Below are 25,785 nucleotides of genomic sequence, written 5' to 3' on the forward strand. Positions count from 1 at the left end.
ACTTGGACCAAAAAGTATTTTACAACATCGTGTAAGGATTATTGGCTATTTTCCCCAAAAGCACGTAATGGGGTAAATTAATTTTGTGCAAGACATAGGTTTACTAATTTTTGATATGCTTAGCTCCATTTTAAAATGTATATTTATTTTTGACTCATGATGCTCCCTGGTTCTTTGCCTCACAGAATGTGTTTCTTTCTCAAAAATATCCCCCTTCATTGGGGGATATGCAGTGGTGCACACTAAACTGAATTTATTCATAGGTAAAAACTTCAAAGAACATCTGTGTATGGACACAGCAACCTGACCACCAAATACTGCATATCAGTTTTTATGATACTGAGTTACTTGCTACTGTAGCAGTAATCAATATGCATTGAAACATAAGGAGGTCACCTCTAAGAGGGACATACTAATTATTGTTAGAGCAGGAATACTTCATACATAGGTGCTCAGGATATGGTATCGTGTTTCACAAACTATTTTTTAAGCAAAAAAAAAAAGAAAGAAAATACTAGTTTCCAAAATATTTTTTGTGTTCATTAAGATATTACTCTATTTTAAAATAAAAACTGTGAAATAAGACTTCATATGATAAGCAATTATCTGTAACACATTTGTGTAACTTGTTTTTTTTCTTAGTGCTATCTTTCTCGTGTGTACATGCAATTCATTCCTTCAAATGTTTGTGAAAAACAGTTATAAACTTAGATTCAATCCTTGCAAAAACAATCTATGAAGCCTTCAGCTGTAGTTATTTAGGAATTAGATCTATTCACAATGAAAAGATATCCTTTCCATTTAGGAGAGATTCTTCTATTGGTATGAACACTTATTTGCCTCTTTCACTTTTATTCCCTTAGGAACCTTATATTATATTATGTGCTGTTTCCACTGGTACTTCTTCAAAATATGTGCTAATTGTTTGATTATTTTTGTTGTTTCTTGTGTAGGGATAATCAACATATTTTTCTTGAGTTACTGATTTACTCTTCCTGTAGAAAATCATCCTTAGAAATACTGAACTTGCACACACAGACTGACTTGAGTGATAAAGATTACCTCAGTCAATAGTTTTAATCTAGCTTCTTCATTTACTGATCTTATTTTTATTTCAGAAAGCATTATGGGGTCTGGGAAGGAAAATACATAGTGTGTATTCCCTGACATGAATTTTTCAGTTCATTTCTGCATATTCATGTGCAACATTATAATTCTGACTGAACCCTTTATTCCCTCTAAGGTCCTGGATTCACTATTTGTTTTGAAATATCTCTGTATATTTTTTATATCTTTTTTTTTTAATCTTTTTTTATATCTTTTTCTTTTTAAAAAAGCTCTTTCCTTTTTAATTTGTTGAGGTAGAAGATTTCTTCTTATTTCTATCTTAAGTTTAGACTTGACTATCATGTAATTTTATTTGCCTTCATAACATATGCAATGTTATTATAGATCTTCGTGGAAAATTCAATTTCTATGATTATTATAGTAAGAGCAAACTGAAAATGCACACAACTATGATTAATAATGCACACTATCCATATATTTAGTGGTATTTCAATATAGAATTTCTTCTGTGGCCGTAGTTTGTTTAGGTGAGGGAAACATCCTTTACAGTGCTTCAGTCTTCAATTAGAATCATAGAATAGAATCATAGAATCACTAGGTTTGGGAAAGACCTCCGAGACCATCCAGTCCAGCTGTACACCTATCACCAATATTTCCCCACTAAATCATATCCCTTAATGCAACATCTACATGTTTCTTGAACATCTCGAGGGATGACGACTACTTCCTTGGGCAGTCTGTTCCAGAACCTGACCACTCTGAGAAGAAATTTTTTCCTAATATCTAACTGAATCTTCCTGGTGTGGCTTGTGGCCATTCCCTCCAGTCCTGTCCCTAGTCACATAGGAGAAGAGGCAGACCCTTACCTTGCCATGACCTCCTCCTCTCAGTTGTAGAGGGCAGTAAGGTCTCCCTTGAGCCTCCTGTGCTCCAGACTCATCAATCCCTGGTCCCTCAGCCTCTCCTCATATGTGTCAGGCCCTCACCAGCTTCATTGCCATTTCTGGACATGCTCCAGTGTCTTGATGTTTTACTTGTGGTGAGGGGCCCAAAACTGAACACAGTGCTTGAAGTATTGCCTCAGATTGTACCAGAACTGTTACAGAGAATCAGAGCTCCAACTGTTCCTTCAGTTTTGCCCTATTAATATTTTTAGTATTTAGCTGTTTTTTTTTAATAGCTTTTTGAAACAGTTTTCCATTAATTGTTCTTTGTAAAAATAGGCTCAGATTCAATGTGTCAGGGCAGAGATTCTGACATGCTTAAATATCTGCTTGGATCTCCATGAACAAGGTATATTAAGCTTTAATGTATGTAGTTTCTTCATCAGGAGCTATAGCTGCTGCAGTAGTTCAAATGAGGTTCCAGCCTTTGTTGCATTGCTCAGCTTGCCTTACAGTGTAGGAAGAAGCAGTAGCTCTTGGCATTCAGTGACTTTAAAACTTAACACAAAGATGTTGCCCTTCCAGAAGGGGCAAAATTTAGGCTCAACATAGCTGTTATGTCAGTTGGTTCCATAGTAAGAAGGAATCTGGTTCAGAATCCTGTTTTAGATAAGGCTTGGGACTGGACTGCAACCTTTGGTTGCAAACCAAAGCCTATTAAATTGGGCCAAACCTCTCTTTTAAGTCAGAACCAGTGTTGCACAGCTCTCAAAGGCTTTAATTCCCCTTTCATAACTCCACGATTATTTACATATTACACTACTTTATTTACAACTTCACACACCTGCAACCTTTGGGGCTGCTTAGTTATTTTAAAGAAAACGTAGCATGTCAAGTGAATCCATCTGAGGGTTATTTTTTCATGCTGCAAACAAGTCACGTGGGCATGACATTGTGCAATATTCATGGAAGTATTTAGTATGAAGTAGAATAGCAACCTGAAATTCTAGAGCTGGGAAAACCAGGAGCATGTTTAGTCCTTTTTTTTTTTTTCTTTTAGAGATCTAGGTCAGGATAGATCTTGTACTGACTTGGTATCACAGGGAGACAGTAAGATTGCTTCTTAATTGGTAAATACATGAGTAAGTCTTTAGTATCTGTGAAATTAACCAAAATGTCATAAAAAGAATAAAATTTTACAAAAGTGCTTGGCTGGAATGATGTCCTGTATTGGTCCGGGGCTATTGGACTGCTAGACTTCTTTCCAGTGTAGTGATTGGTAATGAAGTGATGACAAGGAAGAATTAAAATGGTGGTAAGGCTGCAGATTTCTAATACTAACTTCAACACTGGGAGAAAGAAGGAGTCCAACACTCATAAACAGAGGAAAAACATGGTCTGAAGGCAGGGTCATGTTACTTTAGAGGCTGTTCGCAGCTGCTTCATTTCTTATCCTTCTGACAAGTTCTGGGTCTGAAGTCTTACTAGAAAGTGTTGTGCTGTACTCCACTAAGCTGAGGGGATTAAACTTCCACAAGAAAGACATAAATTTGAAAAAGTTAAGAGAATCGTGGAATGGCTTTTGTTTTCCATACCTAATCTTTTCTTTTTTTTTCTTTTTTGTTTTGTTTGTTTTACTAGTTTGGCATATACCTGCTCTTAGTTTTTCTGTTTTCTCTTCTGGAATCTTTAACATTACTCCGAATGCTTGTGCTTTTTTTCCTTTTCATGGGTACTAAGGTAAATCTTGTACTGCCTTGTCAAACCCTTCCAGTAATATACAGACGTTGTGGTGCATGTCAATCCCTTATTAATGGAGTGGTCACGAAACAAAATGCATTCAGTCAGCACTGCTTTTCTGTGGTCTCTTACATCTGAAGTCAAGAATGATGACAGGAGAAAGAAATCTGTGCAGTTGCCCCCTCAGCAGGTCTGTGTTCCTAGGGAGGATTGACAGGAGAGTTAGAAAACTCTTAAATTGGCCTCTGAAAATGCTGTCTGACAAATATGATCAGCCTGTTTCGTAAGTGGAGTGCAAAGAATTTCACAAAGTTTCACTGAACTGTCTTCAGGCTCTTGAATTCATTGTGAATTGTGTGATAGAGTCTATGCAAAACTGTGGTTCTTTGAACTATCACAGTATGCACATACTCACGTTCTCTTTTTTATTCAAGTTCTTTTTTTCTATACAGATAGTTTTGAAGGAAAGTTTGAAAATACTATCATGAATTGTTAACTGCCTTTAACACCTGAATGTAGCCTTGTGCAAGGTATCACAAAAAAAAAAATCCACAACCAAAAATCATGAAGAAACAGCAAGTTCTGTAGAAATGTACGTTAGACCTTCTGTCCTTTTAAGAAATATAGTGATGGTTGTGGAGTGGGCTGACTCATTACCTAATTTAGGAAAATCCATTGGAGGAATCATGAATAAATACTGAACCAAAGAAAGTTCTCACAAAGATGGAACATGAAATAGACTTCCAGGGTCAGATGGAAACCACTTCAAGGCTTTGACTTGAGTGGTTTTCCACTTAGGAGTGGTTTAGCTATAAACAAGGTGAGATCAAATGAATCAGTTTGACAATTGGATATTTCTGTGACGGAAAGAAACTGTCACAAAATGCTGTACAATTTTGGAAGGCTATTTGGAAAGGACACCTGTCTGTATTTCATTAACAGCAATTCTTTTTCATCAGTAATGTGCAGAAATGGGTCAGAAAAAATCCCAAGGCAGGGCCTGTTATACCTATGTTATTCCTGAGAAATAGTTTTCTGTCCTAACCTTAAAGATCTGTACTGACACAGATGCAACAGATTCCCTGGGCAATCTCTTCCAGTCTTTACCATACTCACTGCTTTTCATGATGCTTAACCTGAGCTTTCTATGCTGCAATTTTAGCCTGTTAGATTTTGTCCTATTCACCAGGCACAGGCAATTATTCCCATTCCTTTTTGCAGCGATAGCCCTTTACGTCACTCCACAAGAGCACTATAAACATCTTTAAACAGCACAGGGGCTTCAGCTGTTCATTGTGTAACTGATAGAGAAGTGAAGCAGAGAAATTGTAGGTGACTTTCAGAGCAATGAGGTGATGATTAATGCCTTTTCACCTTGGAAGTGAAGTGCCTAAGACTTCACTGTATCACCCTTATTAGGCTGATACAATTGCATGAGTCCAGTGTGTTGTACCAAGGATATGCTGGATAATTTTATCTCAGTAAGTTGTCCCCATTAAGTCTTAAGCTTCTCTTACATTCTAGATAGACTTACAGATAGCCTTTTATAAAAAGGTCAAGTGTATCACTTCATGGCTCTGTGCACACAGGTACTCTGTCTCAGAAGCAATTGCAAGTCAGCTTCGTTTGCAGGAGTTCCAGTGTCTGACTACTATTTTGGCTGTGCTAAAACCACAGAAAAGAATGAGTAGACAGTACAGCCATGGAAGAACTTCTGAATATTCGTTAACTTTCAACTGCATCCATAAATTCTCCCAAATAGTCTTTGTTATTTTAGCAGTTCACAGAAGTGCATATGCTCAATGTCATCACAGCAAAAGCCAGTCGTTGTCAATCTGCTTACATCCAGGGGCTTTTTCTGCTCTAAAATGTGAAGATGTCTTTCTTTCTTGTTTACTCATTTGCTTTTATTAATAAGCAGTGGCTTGGTAACAGAAACAATCTCTTTGTACAACATCACAAATATGGAAGATTACTCTTCAAATTGTAACTCTGAATACCATCTCTTTAAATTCTCATCATCATTAAGATAGGAAACATGCTGTTACTTTTATGATGCCCAGAATTTGTTGATGTTAAATATTTTTTTCTGTGAAAATAATCCATGATAAAAAAAATCTGAACTATAAATTAATGCATGGAATATTAACAGCTGTTTGTAACAAATGTAGTCTTTAAGTAATAATAAAAAAGAACCTCTTGATTGTGTTGAAAATCTAAGGTAGATTAAGAGATGGGCAGCAGCTCATTCAGTTCTGCTTTGACCAGATGGTACTGTTTCTCACACAGTAAGGTTATGGTGATAGATGTGGTGTCCTCTGTTGATTATGTTCATCCCTGAATGAACTTCATAAAGACTTTGTGTTTTTTTGTCTTGAATTTTTTTCCAATTAGATTTGACAGCCATTCTTACTTTTTTGACAGTATTGAAAGAAGTAGGCCACATTCCTGTCTTGAATAAAGGCTGAATTTTCAAGAACTCACTGTTCTGATTACTCTTAGTAGCTTCTGAGTGGTGTGTCATTGTAAGGATAAGTAAGGTTAGGAAGAAATTCAGAATTTATTGTGTGAGCAAGTGGGGGCAAGGTGCTCCTGGCAGATGAAAACAGTAATGAATGAGATCACTGAAATAAACTTTATTTATTACAGCTAAAGATGATAAGTTATGCGTAGCCAGAAAGAAGCAAGTAAAGTTACCAAATAATTACGGTTTAATTATATTCACTTGGGCCTTTAGACTTCTGAAAAGGAATGGAAAATTTGGGGCTTATTGCTTTGAAAATGAATTGAAACTGCTTTGAATGCTTTTCTTTATAATCTTTGGGAAAATTACTGTAGGGTGTTGCAATGGATGTACAGACCTGCAGGTGAAGACAGGGAAGTAATTTGAAATTTTATGGAGCTGCAGTATCATTGTAGCTAATTAATTAAACAACTATTTGATTAAAGCAGGTCATTACTGAAGTTGCCAGAAATATAATGTCTATCTTATCTTCAGAGCTGCTCTAGACACTAGAGGTGAATTCCAGTACTCCAGTAGCATAAAGGACTCATAGGGAGGACTCCGAGAAGTAGTGTGAGAGCTATGCCATGAAGTGTACTCCCCAGAGCAAACTACTTGAGCACAAACATATAGTTTGTCCAAATGGTTTCTAAATACATATTTTAAAAAGCAGCCTAATTAGGCAGGTTTTTAATTGTTGGAGTTCATTTTTCTTATTGGTAATCAGTTCTTTTTGATCTTTCTAATCTCCGTAACTGTTATTTCTCTGGAATAGAATAAGCTGTCATAATGTAAGTGTTGCTGCTACTCTTGCTTCCTGGGGCAGTCTAAAAATGCATGTGATTCTACTTTTAAGAAGCAAGAAAGGGAAGGAGAGCATGAAGAATTCAACTCTGGGCTGGTAGTTTAGGGCATTGATTTTCTACTCAATTCTACTGCTTCTGGCTGTGTGAAATGGATCAAACCCATTTGTTCTCTTGACCGAGGGTTTCTGACACTGTCATCACTTACGTGCATTTAAAGTAAAAAAGTGTTCTGAGTGCTTGTGTCTCAATAACTGTGGAGTGCTGAAGCTAGTCTTCTGCAACACCAGAGACAAGAGGATTTGCTATCCCCAGGTGCCACTATTTTCTCACCCCTAACATTTTATGATTTTTATTTCTAGTATGTATGGAGTAGATCCAACCTGTGCAATTGGATTAGTTTTGGCTGTTACTTCTCAAGAGTTATAATAATAATAATAATAAATTGAGTACTTAGTCTTGTAGTTCTGTTATGTGAAAAGGAAGATATAACTGTGCTTTGCTTTGGGGTTCAGGGGTGTTTTTTTGGGGGGGAGGGGCAGGAGGAGGGGAGAGGAAGGCTGATTTTTGTTGTTTATTTTGTTTTACTGAAAACATGGGATAACTTAGATAACCTTGTTATTGAGTAGTTCTCTATCGTCTACACTTGACCATTAATATAAAGGGATTAAATATCCCATTTTTACTGTGGATACACAACTCACGATGTAAAGAGTTGGTTTCCAACTATGTTTTTTTTTGGTTTTTTTTTCAAGTGTTCAATGGATAGGGAGATGTCACTGGGGTGTTATGAATGGTACTGATCTCACTGAAATACAGGAAGACAGCAAGAATTTGAGAAATGTTGCAAGAATTTACTGTTATTTTAAGGAGATGTGTTGAGAACAAGACTACCAATTACAACAACCAGGTTTTTCTGTTTCTGTTCTGGAATTTTTTTTACAGAAGGATTCAGAGGATTTTAAAAACATATATAATTACATACACTTGCATATATCTGCTAATCCAGAGAGAGTGGTTATAATTTATGTAGCCATGGTACTTGGAAATACTAGCTGTCAAATATATCTGGTCCGTTCACTTGTCAGGGTTCTTATTTCAGCTGCTGCAAAGTCATCCCCACTGTTTATACAGTGGATGTGAGAAGGAGCCTGGCAGAAAGGAGGTGTAAGCTGCCTTTTTCTCCTAAATTATTAGCTTCTATTTCTATTTATTTATTGTGGTGCACCTTACATTTACTGTGCATGGAAAAGATTATTCAAGTTGGTTAAAAAAAACAGTGAGGTTTTTTATTTGTAGACCACTCTTTTTATTCTGCCTTTTCCTGTATTAAGTCAATTGTATAACTACACTATGCAAATTTAGTAAAACATGGAACTCAGGGAACAGAAGCATAAGTCAACTCATGGCCATTGCAATCACAATTTGACCATAGTTTGGAAAATAGAAGATAAACATTAATGCACAGAAGTGGTTGGGCTGCTTTTATACTAAAGTCATCATAGTGATGCTGGTCAGTGAGCTGGAACGTTTGCCAGTGAGGAGAAGTTGAGGGAACTGGGCTTGTTCAGCCTGGAGAATAAACAGATTTTGGGGAAAATAGCAGCAGCTCCTTGGTGTACCTATTTAGGAGGAAATTCATAGGGTAAGCTGGGGGCCATAGTGGCGGAAGGAGGAAGGATAACAGGTTGAAGCACAAAAGGTTCAGACTGGACAGTCAGGTTTTGAAGCGGTAACATCTTAAGAGGATTTAAAGACCCAACTTCATAGTTGGGTAACCTGGCATGATCTCATAGTTGCCCCTGCTTTGAGCAGGGCATTGTCGCAGAGACATCCTGAGACCTTTTCTGCCCGAGTTATCCTGTCAGCTTGTGGTTCTTTGATGTTAGATTATTTTCTCTTTTATTTTCTTTTCCTTCCAGAAATTAAGTTGCTAAACAGGCCATGGCAGGATGTTTGAGCTTGTACTTGTGCTTTATCAGAAACACAGCATGCTTACTGGTTTTAGGGAAGATGCCTCCATTGGCAATGACAAGGCCATTTGATAAGGGAAAGAAAACAGAGTGATCTCTTGTACCAGTGACCTGACATCAGCTAGCAAAGTTGTGTGTCTTACAAATTTATTTTTAAATGAGTAGGATAACTTCACTGTGTTGTGTGTTACTTTAAGTTTCAAACTGATATTTTTATATCAAAATAGCATACTTCTAAAAAGTAAAAAGAACTTTTCTGTGTAAACTGTCCTTTTTTTACTCTTATCTAATATGGCTACACTGAATGCGCACAAAAATGAAGGCCTAAAAGCTATGTTATAAATAAAAAATCCCTAATGTCCGTTATTTAACTTTTATGTAACTGCTGAGCCATAAATGCTCTTTATGCATCTTGGACTTCTGTACTTGGAAGATATTGGATATTGGAAGAAAGTACGATAAAGACAGTTGACAATAAATTGGCTCTTTCAGTTCATTCTTATGGCAAAATGTCCGGAATGTACTGAGTGAATACCTTGGCAGTGGTTCACATCCAGATTGTATTAACTTGCATAGCAGTTGTGTATTGACTGTAATCACATAATAGTCATGAAAGGCCAGATGTCCTACGTGAACCTTGATAATGAATATTAGCTAAGTGGTTTTTTGTCATTATCTCTGTGTGGGTTATTTTTAGCGTATCAAAAATAAGTAGACACTAATATTAGTTCTCTCTTGCTATTTTAAACATAACAGTTTGATAAATTCAACTAATACAGTTAGACAAGCTAAAGTATTTTAATTAGTTTTTTTAAATAGTTGGGCACAACTTTAACAGGAATTTGTATTGCTTACCTTTGATTCATTTTGGGACTTCATTTCTCAGTGGGACTTGATTTTCTTGTGAATTGTTCTTGAAAACATCTTTTAGAGGAGAGGTTATAAAAGAGTTCGGTAGGGATTCGAAGTTGTCATGCTGGTGAACATCTGTTTGTTTCAAGTTAATTGTAATATATGCATTTGATTTAAAACAGCTTTTTTAAGAATGATTTTTTTTTTAAAGATATGTATATTTTACGTTCTCTCGATTCCGTTTTCCTTTCTGTTCCTTTGATCTCCTGTGTTTGTATACTAAGTGAAAAAAGAGCAAATATTTTAGAAAATAAACCAAGACACCACCAGCACCAAAAACAAACAAACAAAAAAAACCCACAGTGAAAAATATTTTTTTCAAAACACAAGCAATTATAGGCTCTGTCCAACCAGAAGTAAAACAAGGTGCTAGGTAGATTCAGGAATGGTACCTTGCAATCGAATTGGAGACATCATTTGTAGAAGAAAGATGCCTATGGAGTACTAGCCAGGAGGGCTGTTAGGTGTTCTCTGAATTTTGTTACTGATAATGGAAAGTTTAGCTTTTATTTTTCTGTGGACACTTTCATTGTGAGGTGAGGGCCAAACAGAAATGTGTTGAATGTATTATTTGCCTTAGATTTCTACAGTATTTTTACACTCAGCCTCCTCACTGGTGCTGCAGAGCCCCTTTTGCTCTGTTGCACATCATGTTGTGATGTCAAAAAGAGTTGCCCAACTAATTGGCTCAGATGATGTAAGGTATGAGGGGAAATGGCAGTGTATTGCAGTGACGTGAACTTTCCAACCAGTAACCGTTTATGCAGCTTTCAGTCACTTTTTCAATGCCCTGATCCTTCACTTTGAATGGTTGGACTCTCAATATCTCAATGTTTTAGTCTAATGGATTGCAAACTGATTTACTGTTTTTTATGCAATTGCATGGCACTGAGTTTGGAAGGCATTCTGTTCTCAATGGAAAGTCATGGAGGCACATATAGATAAAATATGGGTAGGTGTGTTACACACATTTATGATGCATATCATAGCACATTTTGGACTAAATCAACTTGCATAATCACACATGCTACTGTATTTTTTATAATAAAGAAATTCATATTATATGTCTGTTTCTTTCACTTTTAAAATTTTCCTGTTAATGTAAAATAATACAAAGATTGAAAGAAAAAACTAGTTCTACAGGGTGACTCGTTATGTGATTGAATGTGACTCTGGTGTATTGTCATTCAACTAGCATGATGACATGGCTACTGCAAAACAGATTTATATCACCTTTGTTGGAAAATGTGAGAAAATTGAATTGTCAATTTCTGAATTTAACTCCTTAATTTTAAGAAATCCTATTGTGTTTTAATTTACTTGCTTTTTTATATTAGTTTTAAAGCAACAGGAAATTACTTTGAATAAATGAATGAGAGTATTTACCAGCCCAGTGTAGAAAGTAACCTCCACAAGAGTTATACTTACCTTGAAATTTAATTCATTATTCTAAATAAATTTTAATTCATTTAGTTAATTAAATATAGTTCAAGCATTTACAGTTAACTTCTGTCTCTGAAGACATTTAAGTGCTTGTTATTCTGAAGCAGTAAATATAACTAAAAATAACAATATTTCCGGCCGTCTCAGATTTTTTTAATATAATGTCAGGGTGTATCCTTCTAGCCAGCTGCTGAAATGATCATATTCAAAAGGTCAATTGGTACGTGATTTATTTGTTAGTAGAGATGACAAATTTAACAGTTGTGTCTGACAAGGCTTCAGCTCCTTACTGTGATGTTTGCCTTGGAGAAATTCCAGGTACATTAGTGAAAAAAGCTACGACTACAGGCAGGAACATATTTGGTAAGGAGTCTGGAGTACTGAAATTATATGAAATATAACATTGTAATTAATGAGCATACTAGAGTTGCAATGGTGTCAGTAAATTAACTTCAAGGTAGTTTTGGACAAGAACTCTTCATTTAGAACAGCAAGCCCTCTACAATGGGCTTCTAACTAGAGCTGCAGACTGTTCTTTGGATGGGCTCCTCATGTGGTGCTTCATTCCTCTGGTATCTCAGCAAAGCATAGGTAGACCAAAGGAGAAAATTCTGTAGCTCTGTTGGCTTCCATGGATCTTTGCCCATTTTTGGGCTCAAAGTGTTGTCCTTTTTTGTAGAAACTGGTGCTTGGAACTCCTTACTGGGAACAGCATCATGAAAGGCAACAGAAATCACATGATCACGTGTGATGAAAAATAATAGCCCCTTAAACTTTGTATTTATTTATTTTATTTAAAAGTACCTCTTTGAATTGAAGAGGACCCATCTGTTGCCATCTGTGAGCTTTCCAGTGCCCTACACAAAACGCATGGGTGATATTGGTCCATTCACTCCAGGGATGAACTGCTATCAAATATGCACGCCAAACATTTTATCTTTGTTACTGGAGAAGCCAAGGGCTGTTGGGCATGGGGCTGAACGCTCAGTTGATGTAAATGTTGAGAATGGTATAGAAAATTAAATAGTCTTATTGCTCAATTTACAAGATATACATAGCAAGCCACTCCTTACCATTAACTGGAAAGTGTATTTATTATATTGCATATGAAAGCACAGCAGAAAAACTGTAACTGGAGATCTACGTAAGTCTGTATGTTGCCTGTTTCTTCACTGTGGTCTGATGTATAGGCATAAGTTACCTTTGATATTGACCTCTTTTTGGACAGTAAGCCTAAAGCATACATAAATCATAACTTTTTAAATTAAATAATTTGAGTTTATTTTTAAAATAAAATGTGAAAATTTTAAGATAGGAATTTTATTCCTGTGGTAAGTATGTAAAAATCCAAAAAGATGTGAAAGGAGCTTTATGAACAAAGGTCTAGTTTTGAATAAGTCAGTGAAAATTTAGTTACTGACATTCCATATAGGAATGGTACGTGATTTTAGCTACTGAAATAAGATGTACCGATCTTAACTGCTAATTAATGTTCAAGGTTGATAAATCAGTAGGTAAATTTCATGAAGTGGAAGCTTGAATACACAAAAGGAAATAGATATTTTGTGTTTCAAGTAGTTCTGTGAGTGCTGTCTTCCTAATATTTATTCTGAGTTTGTCTTATCTTGTGAGCAGTTTTCACACTAAGATCTTTGTTTTGATAGAACAAACTATTATCATGCAGGATAATATATTGAAAACTATTTCTTTTGTGATACAGCACAGTGCTTTTCTGCTTTTTCAGTGCACCAAAGCTCCCTTGTTGTGCTGGCTTTTAAGTTCATACTTGAGTAAAAATAGGCTTTTTAAGAGGTTTGCAGTGATCAGAATTGATCAATTTTTTATCAAGCAACCAAAATAACTAACTTATCACACTTCAGGAGAGTGCATAGAGCATGAAACTAGGGCATAGAAATTAATATTTTAGTATTCTGCACTTAAGGCATTGCAGGCTTTTTTTGCTGACAACAATAGAAACAACTTAGAAATGGACTGAAAGTGAGGAGCTTTTGTCTCTTCTGTTAGTTGTCAACAAAAACTTGAATTGACTGAGGAAAGCCACGATCTGCCAGCTTATTTATCCACCTCACATCTCTCCTGTCAGCCAATTTTCTGATATGTTCATTTTATCTTGCTATCTTCTAAGAATTATTATTCCCACAATTTCCTCTTTGGCCCAAGGTTATGCATGCATCGTCTTTTAGAGGAGATAAAGCCTGGAGAACTTGGGATATCAAATTGTAATTCTTCCTTCTGTCACAGATTCTGGGCAGTCAATGAAGTCCCCAGTTTTGATTCCTTTGCATTATTTGGTGACGATCAACACACAGTGAAAAATGTTTGAACAAATGGCTATTAATATAACTACTGCCTTCCAAGTTTCTGCTATAAACCTATTGGCAGAAATGTATGCAGTGCTTCATGCTTCATATGCTAACATTCATTTGAATTTTCCAGCTTGCATTTTGTTCATCTTAGTCTATATTTGAAACATATAGGTGTGTGTATATATATATACATGCACAAACACTTAATGGTCTCTTTTCCCATCGTTCTTTTCTTCTTGCTGTGCAGTAATGCAATGGGCATGGGATTTCTGTTCAAATAATGACCTCATCACTAGCATTAGAACATCATGCTAGTACAACCAGGACCCCGTAACTCACTGTAAAGAGACTTACTAATGGTGGTGACTATTGGCAACTTCTGCCAATTATGCTTTCTATTGCTTTTTTCAAGAATCTTTTCAGAAAAAACGGAGAATGCTTTTCATACAGACAGATCAACATTTTTTCTCTTCAGATGGAAAAAGAAAACAAACAAAAATCCCCTCTCCATTCATTTTTGACGTTCTGTTTTCCACAGACCAGGACCCATTTTTTAGTTAAGATTAAATTTGCCTTATTAAGAAATAGGTAAGAAGCTGATGAGATCTTCAGCTGACATGGATTATCATTGTACTACTAAAAAAAATAATTAAAAAACCCAAACATTATTGTTTATGGGCCTGGCCCAATCTATTTTTTTTTAGTTCATTCTCTCTTCTAATTAGGAAAGTGCTTTGTTTCAAAATCTCCATTGATGAGTATTTCTAATTATCAAAAAATGAAATTATTGAATGAAATTATGTTTGCTATACAGTTAATTAGAATAATAATGTAACCACTGTGGCTGCATGGTATCCTCATTTCAGAGAGAAGGCTGGGAAATGTTCATGGATTCTCTTATTACTGTATCTGACTTTGGAATTTTGGACATCTGCAGAAAACTCAGTTATTATGGCTCATTTAAATGAAGTCTCTGGTTTCCAAGGAGAAGCAATTTCTACGCTGTAGCTACGGCCGTTTTAGTGTTTTGGAACTCTAGTAAGTTACAAATAAAAAAATAGACGTCAGTGCTCCCTTTTGATTTAAGAAACATACTACAAAATAGTGCTGCTGGGAAGATGTGACCATCCAGATTACTACTGAGAATTACAAGCAACTAAATCTTTGAGTAAAAATCCCAGCAACATCCTCTGCCTCTCCATTATTGCTTAAAGAGCACTGCATCATCTGTTTTATGGTCATGGCTGTGTTATTGTAGCAAATAAATGTTAGATCTGCAAATATGGAAAGTATAATACTATTAAGATTATACATACAAAATTAAATATTAAAGAGCTGTTTGAACCCACTACTCTGGCAATGATGACTCAAGCCCTGAATCGAGTTGTCATTTCTTCTAGTGAAGTGCAGACAGCAGTATCTTCTGGTTGGTTTTTTTTCATCCACTTCTGTAAAAATGGCTTATTTCTAACGCACGAACACCTTCCTGCAAATGCAGGACTGACTTTCTTGGTGGTCTTTTTCTTCCTAATTGCTAGCACTTGAACAACAGAAAAAAGGAATATCAAATAAAATCAAATGACCTATAAAGCAAGATAAATCTACTGCTGCAGGGAAACAGCTAATCTTTATCACTGATAAGAGAATAGTATCTCCAGTGCTGCTGAGAATGAGCTTAAGTAGTAGTAAAAGAGACATAAATGTATTTTTTTCAAGTTTTGTTATTTTCTTCTCATTTAATGCCATGACTGATTCTTTTTTGTGCTTAACCATCTGCTGAAAACAGAAGAAAGCCTGGTTTTGGGTTTGCACAAATACAGATTGGACCCATGTGGCATGGAGATCTTGGATGCTCTTAATTCAAGTAGATACCATTGTTTTGTAGTTTGTTGTTAAACCTCACTATAAATCAGCAGAGTTGAGCATTGATCAGAGTACTCATCTTCAGGCTAGACTGCAGAAGACACAGAACACAAATCCTCTTTGTCCCTGGTGGGTGTGAGAGAAAAGGGATTTCACTAGGGTCCTAGTGATTTCTGGAAAAAAAAGTCACAGTCTAAGAGACACGTACAACCAGTTTGCAGGAAAGAATATGTATGCAGTTCTAAGGTGGTGGAAGAACGTAGGAAAATGTAGCAACAGCAACATCTACTGATGGATAGTTCCTTGTTCCAGCTCTTAAATTCTTAAAGGTGTTCTCCGTTCCCTTTTATGATTAAAAGTTACCCTAATTCGTGGCTTTTTTTTTTCCTTGATCAACCCTATAAACTTAGGTGCAGATCTATAATGTTTGAGTTTGTTTCTATTCCTATCACGAATTCAAAGAACTGATTTCTGTTAGCCATTGTATCATTTTTTACTGCACATAAAAACTGTGATTTTGTTTGGAGTGTTCTTTATCACCCTTAGTTTTCAGAATTATAAGTATTTCCCCAAACATTATAAACAGATTAAAAATCAATTTAAGTGCTGAATTATGCATGATTTTTCAACCTGACAGATTTCTGGTGTGTTTTTTTTTTTGTTTGTTTGTTTGTTTTGTTTTCCCAGGTTTTTTTGTGTGTCAAGAGAAAAAGTTCTTTACTATCATGTTTTTAATACATTTTCCTGTGTTAAATAACACTGCAATTGATTCCACTATAATGCCTGTGATGCCCTTTTATTTCTTTATTTTTTTTAATATAAATCAAAATTTCTATTTATGGTTAAGTTTTGGGACTTCTGAACCATTTGAATTACATGAGTTCCACTTAAGTCAAACTTGAACTGGTAGATGTTCTCAGCATTAGCTCTTCATATACCTATATGCTTATAAAATGTTTACAGAAAGTATTTATTTTGAAATATACATATATTCATTCTTATTATAAATTTGACACAGCAGTTCTGTTGATGTTATTGGTTCATAATTTTAGCTTTACTAATCAAATATGCTAAGCATATGCAGGTAGATTTACAAATAAACACATTTATTCATGTCAAATGATGTATGTTTGTAGATCTTGACTATTTAGGATAGTTCTAAATGCTCTCATAAATGTTTTAGTTAAGTAATCAATATCACTGAGTATTTTTACATAAGTAAATGAATGAGATATGAAAAAGTAGTAAGCTTTATATATCTAGTTTGCCAGTAGTAAGTGCCTGTTAGTATGAAATCAAGACAGCTGTGACTCCTTTTAAAACGTAAGAGCTGTAGTATTGACTTCAACACACTTGATGTTTTACTAATACAGAAGTATTTTATATTACTTTCTGTTGACTGTGGCATAATTATCTCTGGCAGTTTGGATTCTTCTCAGGTACATCCAGTTAAATCTATGAGGCCTTTGAAGATGAGAAAGTTCTCAGAATTATCAGTATTCAGAAGGCGAAATCTAGCAGAACAAAACATTGGTGTGACGTGCTCTTAGTATCTTGTGTAGCTGAGCATATCAGCTTCACTGGGATGATTTTTGAAGTGTCAGAATTTCAAAATGTCTTCATTTTTGTCTTTTTAGCTGAGGAGACTGCTTGGTGTCTGATTTGAAATGTGCTGTATTGCAAATTGCTGGTTCATTGTGTCTCCATGTTTTGTTTAGTTAGGATATGAATATTTTTCCTTTAATGGGTCGAATATTAGTTCTTCAACAGGGAAGACACTGTGTTACAGTGCCGTCTATAAGCCCAGACAAGGCAATTCATGACAGAATTATTTTGCCAAGTGTGGTTGCTGAGAAAGCACAGAAAACTTCTGTGTACTTTTTGTATAATTAAAAATGATGCTTCATGTAAATACAAGAATTTCAATTGATGGCACAAAACAGCCTGACATTAGGACACATGTCTGTCTGAATTCCATTTTATTCCTCTTTTTTATCTGTTAATGATTTGAGCAAACATGGAATGTGTCTAGTGCCATAGTCTTCATAGTGTCTATCACTTGATGACATTTGCAACTCTAATCTGAAAAGCTGAATTTGTCATGGAAATGAAAGATATGTCTGGCTCAGTTTCAAAGACAGGATAATATTGAAATCTTTCTCACAATGTAACTTTGTGTTTCAGTCAACTCCTTAGGTAATGGAAGGTTAAGTTTTATCTGTGAAAAGTTCTGCACTGCAGGTGGAAGAGACTAACCTCTTCTGTATGCATCCTGTATACTTGTGAAGTAGCAGGAAGATGCTGATTCTGCCAGTCTGGCAAGTAGCCTGGTTTCTTTCACTGTGATGGGCAGTAATGAGGCCATAGACTACACAATTTGTGACAAGTTTGTTGTCCTTAACTTGGCAATTAGAACTTGTCTGTTATTGGAATTCCTATTTTTATGTTTACTTCAGAGAATGGCATTTGAATAAAATAACTACTTAAAAGATACTGTACATTTACATCAGGTACGTATTTTCCTATCAGAAGTTGATGGAGCAGCCAGGGTTCAGGTTAGGAAAGCTAGAAGAATCACAGAACCATAGGGGTAGGAAGGGACCTCTAGAGATCATCTAGTCCAACCCACCTGACAAAGCAGCTCCTTACAGAGATGAGCACAGCTGTCATTGACCTCTGCGCCATTCAGTTCCCTGATCTTGAAGGCTTGAAACTTGACTGGTCCAGCACCAGTCTCGTTTTCACAGCTTCCATATAAGTAAAAGAAAAAAAGAAAGAGAGTGGTCATTACCTCTTTCATATTGTATTCCTGTGTACCTCTTGTGGATGATGGTACTAAATTAAATGTCAGTCCTCTGGAATCTGTCCTGTTCAGGTGCCTTGAAAAGGCTAAGGCTAAAGTGCTAACAGCTTCTAGGGTGTTGGCATCTTATTGTTTAGGTGAATGATTTCTGTATGACCTTAGCAAAATATTTTTTCTGTGCTGCAGAGGAAGGAAGATAAATCTTGTTCAGTTCTCTTTTCAAGGCTCTGATAAAGTTCACTGTGGATAAAGTTCTAAAACTGGTAATAGTATAATGTTTGAGGAGTGAACTAGACTTATTAAGCTGGTACCATGAAGCCTGTAAGATATTTGTCTATACTAACTTATTTGACAGAACTATTAGCTTGTGCATGAGAGAAATAAAGCAGAACATTGCATCTTTCATGTAGATATAGCTCTGCTTGATGCTCTGTTCCTTCTTGTAGAGATAAATTAAATTTCTGAAGTAAAGCTACTGAAAGTACTTCTTCACCTGCTTATATGCTAAATGTTCATTCATCTGGGTTTACAGAATAATTAGTTCTTTTATAGGAATGACCAGAAAATCAATGGATATTGGCCAAAAACTTGCAATGTGAAATCCAGGGATAAAATTTTCTCATTTCCCAATTCAGATCCAGTACCCAGAGATACTGAACATGGAAATATTGGTTGTTTCAGCTCTATTTGAAGCATTAAGGGATTTCTTTTCTCTCAGGAAGATCTTTCAGAGAGTGCTGCTAAGGAGTTGTCTGTATATTCAATAAGAGTAATGTACCTAAGTCTAACTTATTTATTATCCTATGTTGTTTTTCACTGAATACAGAGTATAAAGATAGTAATAATAATAATGAAGAAAATATGAACCTAGAAGACCAAAAAAGGGCAGCCATATTTTTGCTATACTCAGGCTGCGTAGTCATTCTGACCTAATAGACTTCCATGTTGCTAACTGGTAATTCAGTGGCTTGCAGTGATTTCTCTTTGTGTGTGAATCCAACTATCTGCTCATATTAGAAAAACAAAACAAAACAGGTGTATAGTTGTAGAAATAGAGGGTAGGAATATGGAGAGCATGCATTCTCCAAAGACTGTAGACATTACCTGCACTGATTAATGCTCTTAGGATTCAAGACAGAAACAGCTACTCAGCTGAGTCTCTTCCTTCCTATCCTACAAGCACGCTTTGGATGGCCAGTAGTTCTCACTTGCCATAATGCTTCACGTAGGACCCTCGGATTTTAGTGGAGATTCCTGTGGTGAAGTCTATCACATTAACTTTAAGATCTGTAATGGCTCAAGTTGCTTTCTGCGAATATCATTTTATACTTGATAACCTGTAATATTTTGTCATCCTATAACAGCTCTATCATCATACTAATAATGTCAATTATCACCTGTCATGATTTTTTAAATATAACATTTGAGCTCACTAAAACATTATCACAGAGACTGTCATACATTTTCTTGCAGGTTTTGACTTAGCCAATAGCCTGTGATCTTAATAATAAATCATCTGCCTACTATTGTCATTACAGTTCTTCCCATTTCCTTGTGATTTCTAATATTAGATCTGTCAGAAGAGGAGAGAGAAACGAAGAATTTGTGCTTTTGGAATAAAAGATTGTAAATGGTAGATGTTACAGAAAAATAAAACAGAAAAGAAGCTTAAAGAGGAGGAAGTATCAAGCAAAAAATTGGGAAAAATGATTGGGTGAAAATTATTGAAGGAAAAGAAGAAAATATTGGTACCATTGTTAGTGTTTTTAGCAACTTGATTTTCTTACAGTAAAGTGAAACAATCTTTTTTTCTTGAAGATCTCATTGACTATTGCAATACTATGTTCTTGTTTCTTCTGACGTACTTCCAATTGGACGTTAAAAGTTGAAAGGAAAGAAGAAAAAGTGTTTTAGAAAATCTAACAGTGAGGTCATTTAGGGTTTCTTAGCACTCTGACACATTTTTAGACAGGTAGAATTTATTCAAGTAGGCTATGAATTAGGATTGACATTGGAGCTAACTTTTCTTTTTATGCAGTCACGCTTTTCACTAACAGTAGCAGTGCAGAAGCAGGCGTTTTTGGAAAGCAGCTTTAAACTGACACTGATACTAGCTGCATTTTTTTACATGCAAAGCCATGGTTTAGGATGAAAATGACAAAACTTTATGGATTTAAGTGAAACTTCACTTATTTTTTAAACTGAATGATTTTGTAATGTAGCCTGAGGTGTCTAAATAACTTACAGCTTCAGTTGACTTCCAGGAGGAATTTTGCTTCTGAGGGAGATCATATTTTAAAAAATTAGGTCCGTGTTCCTGTATAACTTTGAAAATCTCAGCCTTTGTCTTTATAGCAGCTTATTTCTACCAATGGAATGTTGGAAAACTATCAAATTCAGAAGTTCCCATATCAAATCAAAAGAGCAAATCCAAGCTACAAAAAGTTAGCCAGACTTTTTGAAGAGATGCTGTGTGAGCTCTACTGTATTTTAAATATTTTCTCCATCTCTTAAGCAGATAAAATATATGAGTTTTGTTGTTGAGAACAAACAAAAATAGTGACAATGTCTACTTTGAACTGTGAGTGCAGGGAAAGGCATGAATCTTTAGCTAGGTGCTGCAGAATTATGTTTCAGATATCCCACCATATCTATGGCTTTTTCTTCTTCTTCAAGACTGAGGAGAAAAATCCAAAACAATTGAAATGTTTGTGTGGTCTGATCCCGACTGTGCAGCTGCCACAGTCCCAAGTGCATTAATTTAGATGGGTAGAATCTGGAAAGGCCAAGTCTGGGGCATGTGTTCAGCATGGTGTTATTCCTCTCTAAATGATTTAGAGCGAAGGTTAAAATAAAATCAATATTTTCTCCTGTTAACTTTTCCACTTTAATTGGAAGCGTATTTGAGCCCATATTTGTTAGACCAGGGGAGTGTTATAAACCTGATTCAGTGTCGGACCGAAAGAGAGCAGTCAAAAAAGTATTGGTAACAGCTCAAGATTGATTAAATCCTGTCAAATCTTCTCTGCAATTTCCTAGGCTGATGGTGCCTGTCAGATCATAAGCCGTGCCATTGCCACATTCTGCCTTATCTCCTCTCTGAATGTAAATGTGTATCAGAGAATCAAAGCTCGTGGATGTATTGAAGGCTTGCTACATGAAGAAGGCAGGGTCTCGTGATACTATGTTACTGTAGCGCTGCCAGGAGGTTAGAGAGATTCACAAAGAGTGGGGTCAATTATTTGTTCCAGCTAAGAACTGGAGCGTTTTATCTCCTAGAACGCATGGAGATGATGCCCACTGACAAAATGTTAGATGACAAAGTCAAACTCCAACAGCTCACTGTATTTTATTCAGGTTCTATCTGAGATCTCCTGTATTGGAAAGTGCGTGTTAGCAAGTTAGTAACTGATGTACCTGTAGTTTTTTTGTGCTGCATTTAAGAAACTGTTTTGCTGATCTTTAAACCATAGTCCTGCTTGGAAGTGCCCAATTGTACACCAGTTTCAGCTGTGTTAAGTGTTGCTGTGATGACAAAATGCATTGCAGCTGTGCTTACCTTGCATTTTCCTTCACACACAGAAGATTTATCTGCGTGACAAGTTAAAAAGTATTTATGAATCTATTTAAAGGTTTTTTTCTTTTCTTTTTTCCAAAACGACTGATGAAAGTCATTAGTATTTGTATGTATGCTGCAGTTCTGAAAGACAAAATATATACCCCAAAAAACAGTTTATGTTCCTGGTGGAAGCAGTTGCTTATACTTTCCAAAGTAAAGCAAAGATATGCTAGGTGCAGGCATTTGAGAAGTACAGAGTGGATTTAGTCCTTCTGTAGTTGTTAGGTACTTACAGCAAACTGTAAACTCTTTCTTACTTGGCTGAGAACATCTACATTTGTGAGTTATATTGCTCTCTGTTTAGGAAAACATTCATGGCATTGTTTCCAGAGGTCTTAATGCTGAGGAGTCAGGTTTCCTCAGTTCCAATTTATTCACCTAGATAATGGCACCTTTGTTTCACCCAGATAGTAATGAACGATTCAGAGAAGCTTTAACTTAGGTTTTCATCCGTGCCAGAGAAGTTCTCTGTAGCTGATGCACCCCAGCATGCCCACGGTGGGGTAACTGTGGGGCCATCCTCCAGCTGCTGCCTGTTAGCAGCCAAAGTGCCTCACAGAGAAAACTTAATAGTATGTAGCTGGGGGCTGGTGCACCTCTGAGAGGACAGTCTTAGCCTTCTGCTATCAAACATGATGGATTTTGCAAAATATCAGTGCTGAATTCCTATTAATTTGAGAGAAGAGAAGGATGTCTGTTTTCTGAAGAGCCATTGCTGGTGGTTTTGCTGTGAAGCATCTGCAAATGAAGTAAACGGGTCATTTATGATAAATGGACTTTTCTTAATATTTAATCCCACCTGGAATATGACTGCTTCTAAGTTTACCAGTATTCATTTTCTGAGTGGAAATAAACAGCTGCTGCCATATCTGTTTGTCCTGGAGAAACTTCTAGATGCAGTAGATTCAAATGCTAATGAGTATCAGCTGGGTGTTTGCAGCTAGCCCTAACAAGTCCAGCTGCGCTTGCTAGCAGTCTCATTGTCCTCTCAGTGCTTAAGCTGCTCTCAGCGGTGTTTGAATCTGTTTTTCAGCGTGCTTTGTTCAGTTCAGGTGAGTCCTCATACCTTTTTTAGTTTTCTTTCTGGTATGATATTTATGTACATAGGAAGAGAGTTGGGAAGTAGGGAGCATCAGGCCCCTGGGCTCTGAGTTCTGGGGTATCTCACATTTGGCTTTCTGTGTGTTGTTCATGGCTCTCGCCTGGTTGGACTGGGAGTGCACTGGGGAAGTCAGGCTGTGCTGAGATGCAGGAGGGCTGCATGTGCCTTTCTGCAGGGATCTCTTAACTGAAGAGCTGTGGTACCTGAGTGTACAGTTAAAAGTCAGGATGGGTGTTGGTCCTCAGCATTTCCACTAAACGTGCTGCTTTTCTGGATTGTTTCTGCGTTAAAATGCCGATGAAAACGGGCTACTACCTTATCTCAGTAGTGTTAAGAAGGTGTGGGGAAAACTACCATTGCATTTCAGGGAGTTTTAAATAAACATAATTTTACATTCCCATTTCAAGGACATGAGAATACCGTTCTTATTAAAAGAAGTTAATTATTAGTAGTAATGTACACTATACAAAGAGTCAAATGGTAGGAGAGTGTGGAAGTTTTTTTTTTTTGTGGTTGAGCCTTCTCAGTAATTTAATGCATGTCAAGTTGGTGGGTTTTTGTGTTAAGAAAGTAAACCTTGTGTTAATGTTGGTGAAAAGAAGGAAAAAGAACACAGCTGTAACATTAGTGTTTTGTTGGTAGTAAGAGAGTTTGATCTTTAAAGTTTCATAGTTGGGTTTTTTTGTTTTGTTTTGTTTTTTTGACTCTTCAATTTCCTGAAGCTGTCATTAAAATGGATGGAGTGCTCTATCTAAACCTTTGAATTGCTTCAAGTGAAAATATGTCAAACTTTGCAGTTTCTGTGAGCTTCTGTTCCATCTTGCCAGCCCTAGGTTATGGAGGACCTACTGTAAGGAGAAGAAATATGTGGTGATTTTAAATGCTTTCATGTTTAAAATGATCATAAAATTTCTAATGTAATTTGCAGCCCATTTATTACATTGATTTAAACAACAATGGAAACATAGATTTAGCCTTGTAGGGGTGCGAAGTGACTGAAGTCTCCACACTGGATTGTTGAACAAGAAGTCTGTTAATGCTGCATGTTTAGCTGTTACAGCTACCCACAGAAACTCTAGTTTCATTTGGCCTAAATTTTGGTTCCATTTTTGCACAAATAATATGGAACAATTTGAGTGTTGAAGTAATTACCTTCTAATAAATTAGAAGATAGTGTGAAGTAGTTCTTGTGCTTATAGTGGATGTATGCTTTGGCTTAATGAGATTACGGCAGTTGTTTATTTGTAAAGAACTTGATCAACAGGACAATGATCTTTTTGTGTTTTTTGGTCAACACATAACCCAAGTTCAAATATGTTTCACAGTATGAACACTTTGTTATTTCTCAGTACTTCTTACCTTCAGTGATAAGTAAATACCAGCCTTTCATGTGCACTAGAATGAAGGAAGTAGACCGAAATGTAGCATCCAAGATTGTAGTCTAAGACTTCTCCCTGTCACAAACTGTGGCATTTGTGGCTGTATTTGGCCACATTACGCTCCCACACTTGCAGTTCTCTGTTCTTCAATTAAATGACTGCATCTGACATTTTGTTTCTGCATTTCTTATCAGTGTACTTCAGTAATGAAAGTTCTCTGTGACAGGGAGAGCAGGTTCATGCTACTTTGCACTTGGGACATTCCTTTTGACTGCTTCAGTATTATTTTTACTGAAATATTTTAGCTGAAACTTGATGACCTGCTGTTTGTATTCAGATTTATGCAGAGTAAATGTGAAAGTCTCGAAAAGAGACGCTCTGAAGAATTTGACAATGCTTGTCGTTTTGTTTGAATTTTGTAGTCTGTGCTGTTGAACATAAAAATTTGCACGGAAAAACTTATTGTTATCAGTACAGTGTTTTCATTTGGGATCAGCAGGTGTAAAGTGCTACAGTAGCTCATGGATTTTTCAATGAGTGGTGGCTGAAGTCCAAGACAGCCTTCCTGATGAAAAGTGAGACTCATTCTTCTGAGAAAAGGGAGAAAGCCATGTGTCAGGAATGGGAACATGGGGAAATCAAACTTGTTACTTTACTGTAAAGGATAGTCAGCGTGTGTTTTCTGAGAGGTGCTATATCCCCAAATACTCATCCCATTTTAGAATGCAGAACGTGACATCCCTGAGTACTGGTATCAGTTAAGCGAGCTCCTTTAATTAATTCTTCAATTTGCCAGTGGCATAAGTTGTCACTGGTTAAAATCAACCAAGTGTGCTTCAGAAACTTCTGTCTGTGTGAGTGAACCTAACAGAAATCACCCTGGCATCGCTTCGTTAATAGCTGGAAAAATCCCATCTGTGTTGGAGTTCATGAGACGTGCTGGAGGAGGTCTCCGAGAAGAACCCAGATATGAAAAGCAGGTCGCCTTCGTGTGCAGCCACTGTAACAATAAGTTTGGTGGAGGAAAACAGGAAAATATTTGTACTTTCTCAGTTAGCAATTAAAAAGATTTATCAAGCTTTACCAGTACATGGAGTGCATACTAAAGATGAAGCCCAGAGGCTTCCTCTAAAAAGCATTAGTATATGAAAGCAGCGTGGCATCAGGCTTATTAAATGAATAATAACCCAAACATGAGAGATGCACGTAAAATACGTTAACAACAACAACAACAACAAAAAAATACCATTTAAGAGGAATTCCAGGAATATAATGTCTATTGTATGTTTTAATTAGGTGAAAAAACAGTTCCTTAATAGTAAAAGCAGGTTCCCTGAAGGCTCTTTGTCTTTGTGATTTTGGTTAT

The 25,785-nt window shown here is 36.2% G+C and overlaps 1 protein-coding gene across 2 annotated transcripts in view; it reads left to right on the forward strand.

Annotated features, from left to right (window-relative positions):
- CLSTN2 (calsyntenin 2) overlaps positions 1-25,785 on the forward strand; it is a 167,000-nt gene that overhangs the window by 4,856 nt on the left and 136,359 nt on the right. The window lies entirely within an intron of this gene.

Source organism: Cyrtonyx montezumae, unplaced genomic scaffold (assembly GCF_038088225.1).
Source record: "Cyrtonyx montezumae isolate F1298 unplaced genomic scaffold, pur_monq_1.0 scaffold_5, whole genome shotgun sequence".
NCBI classification, from domain to species: Eukaryota; Metazoa; Chordata; class Aves; order Galliformes; family Odontophoridae; genus Cyrtonyx; species Cyrtonyx montezumae.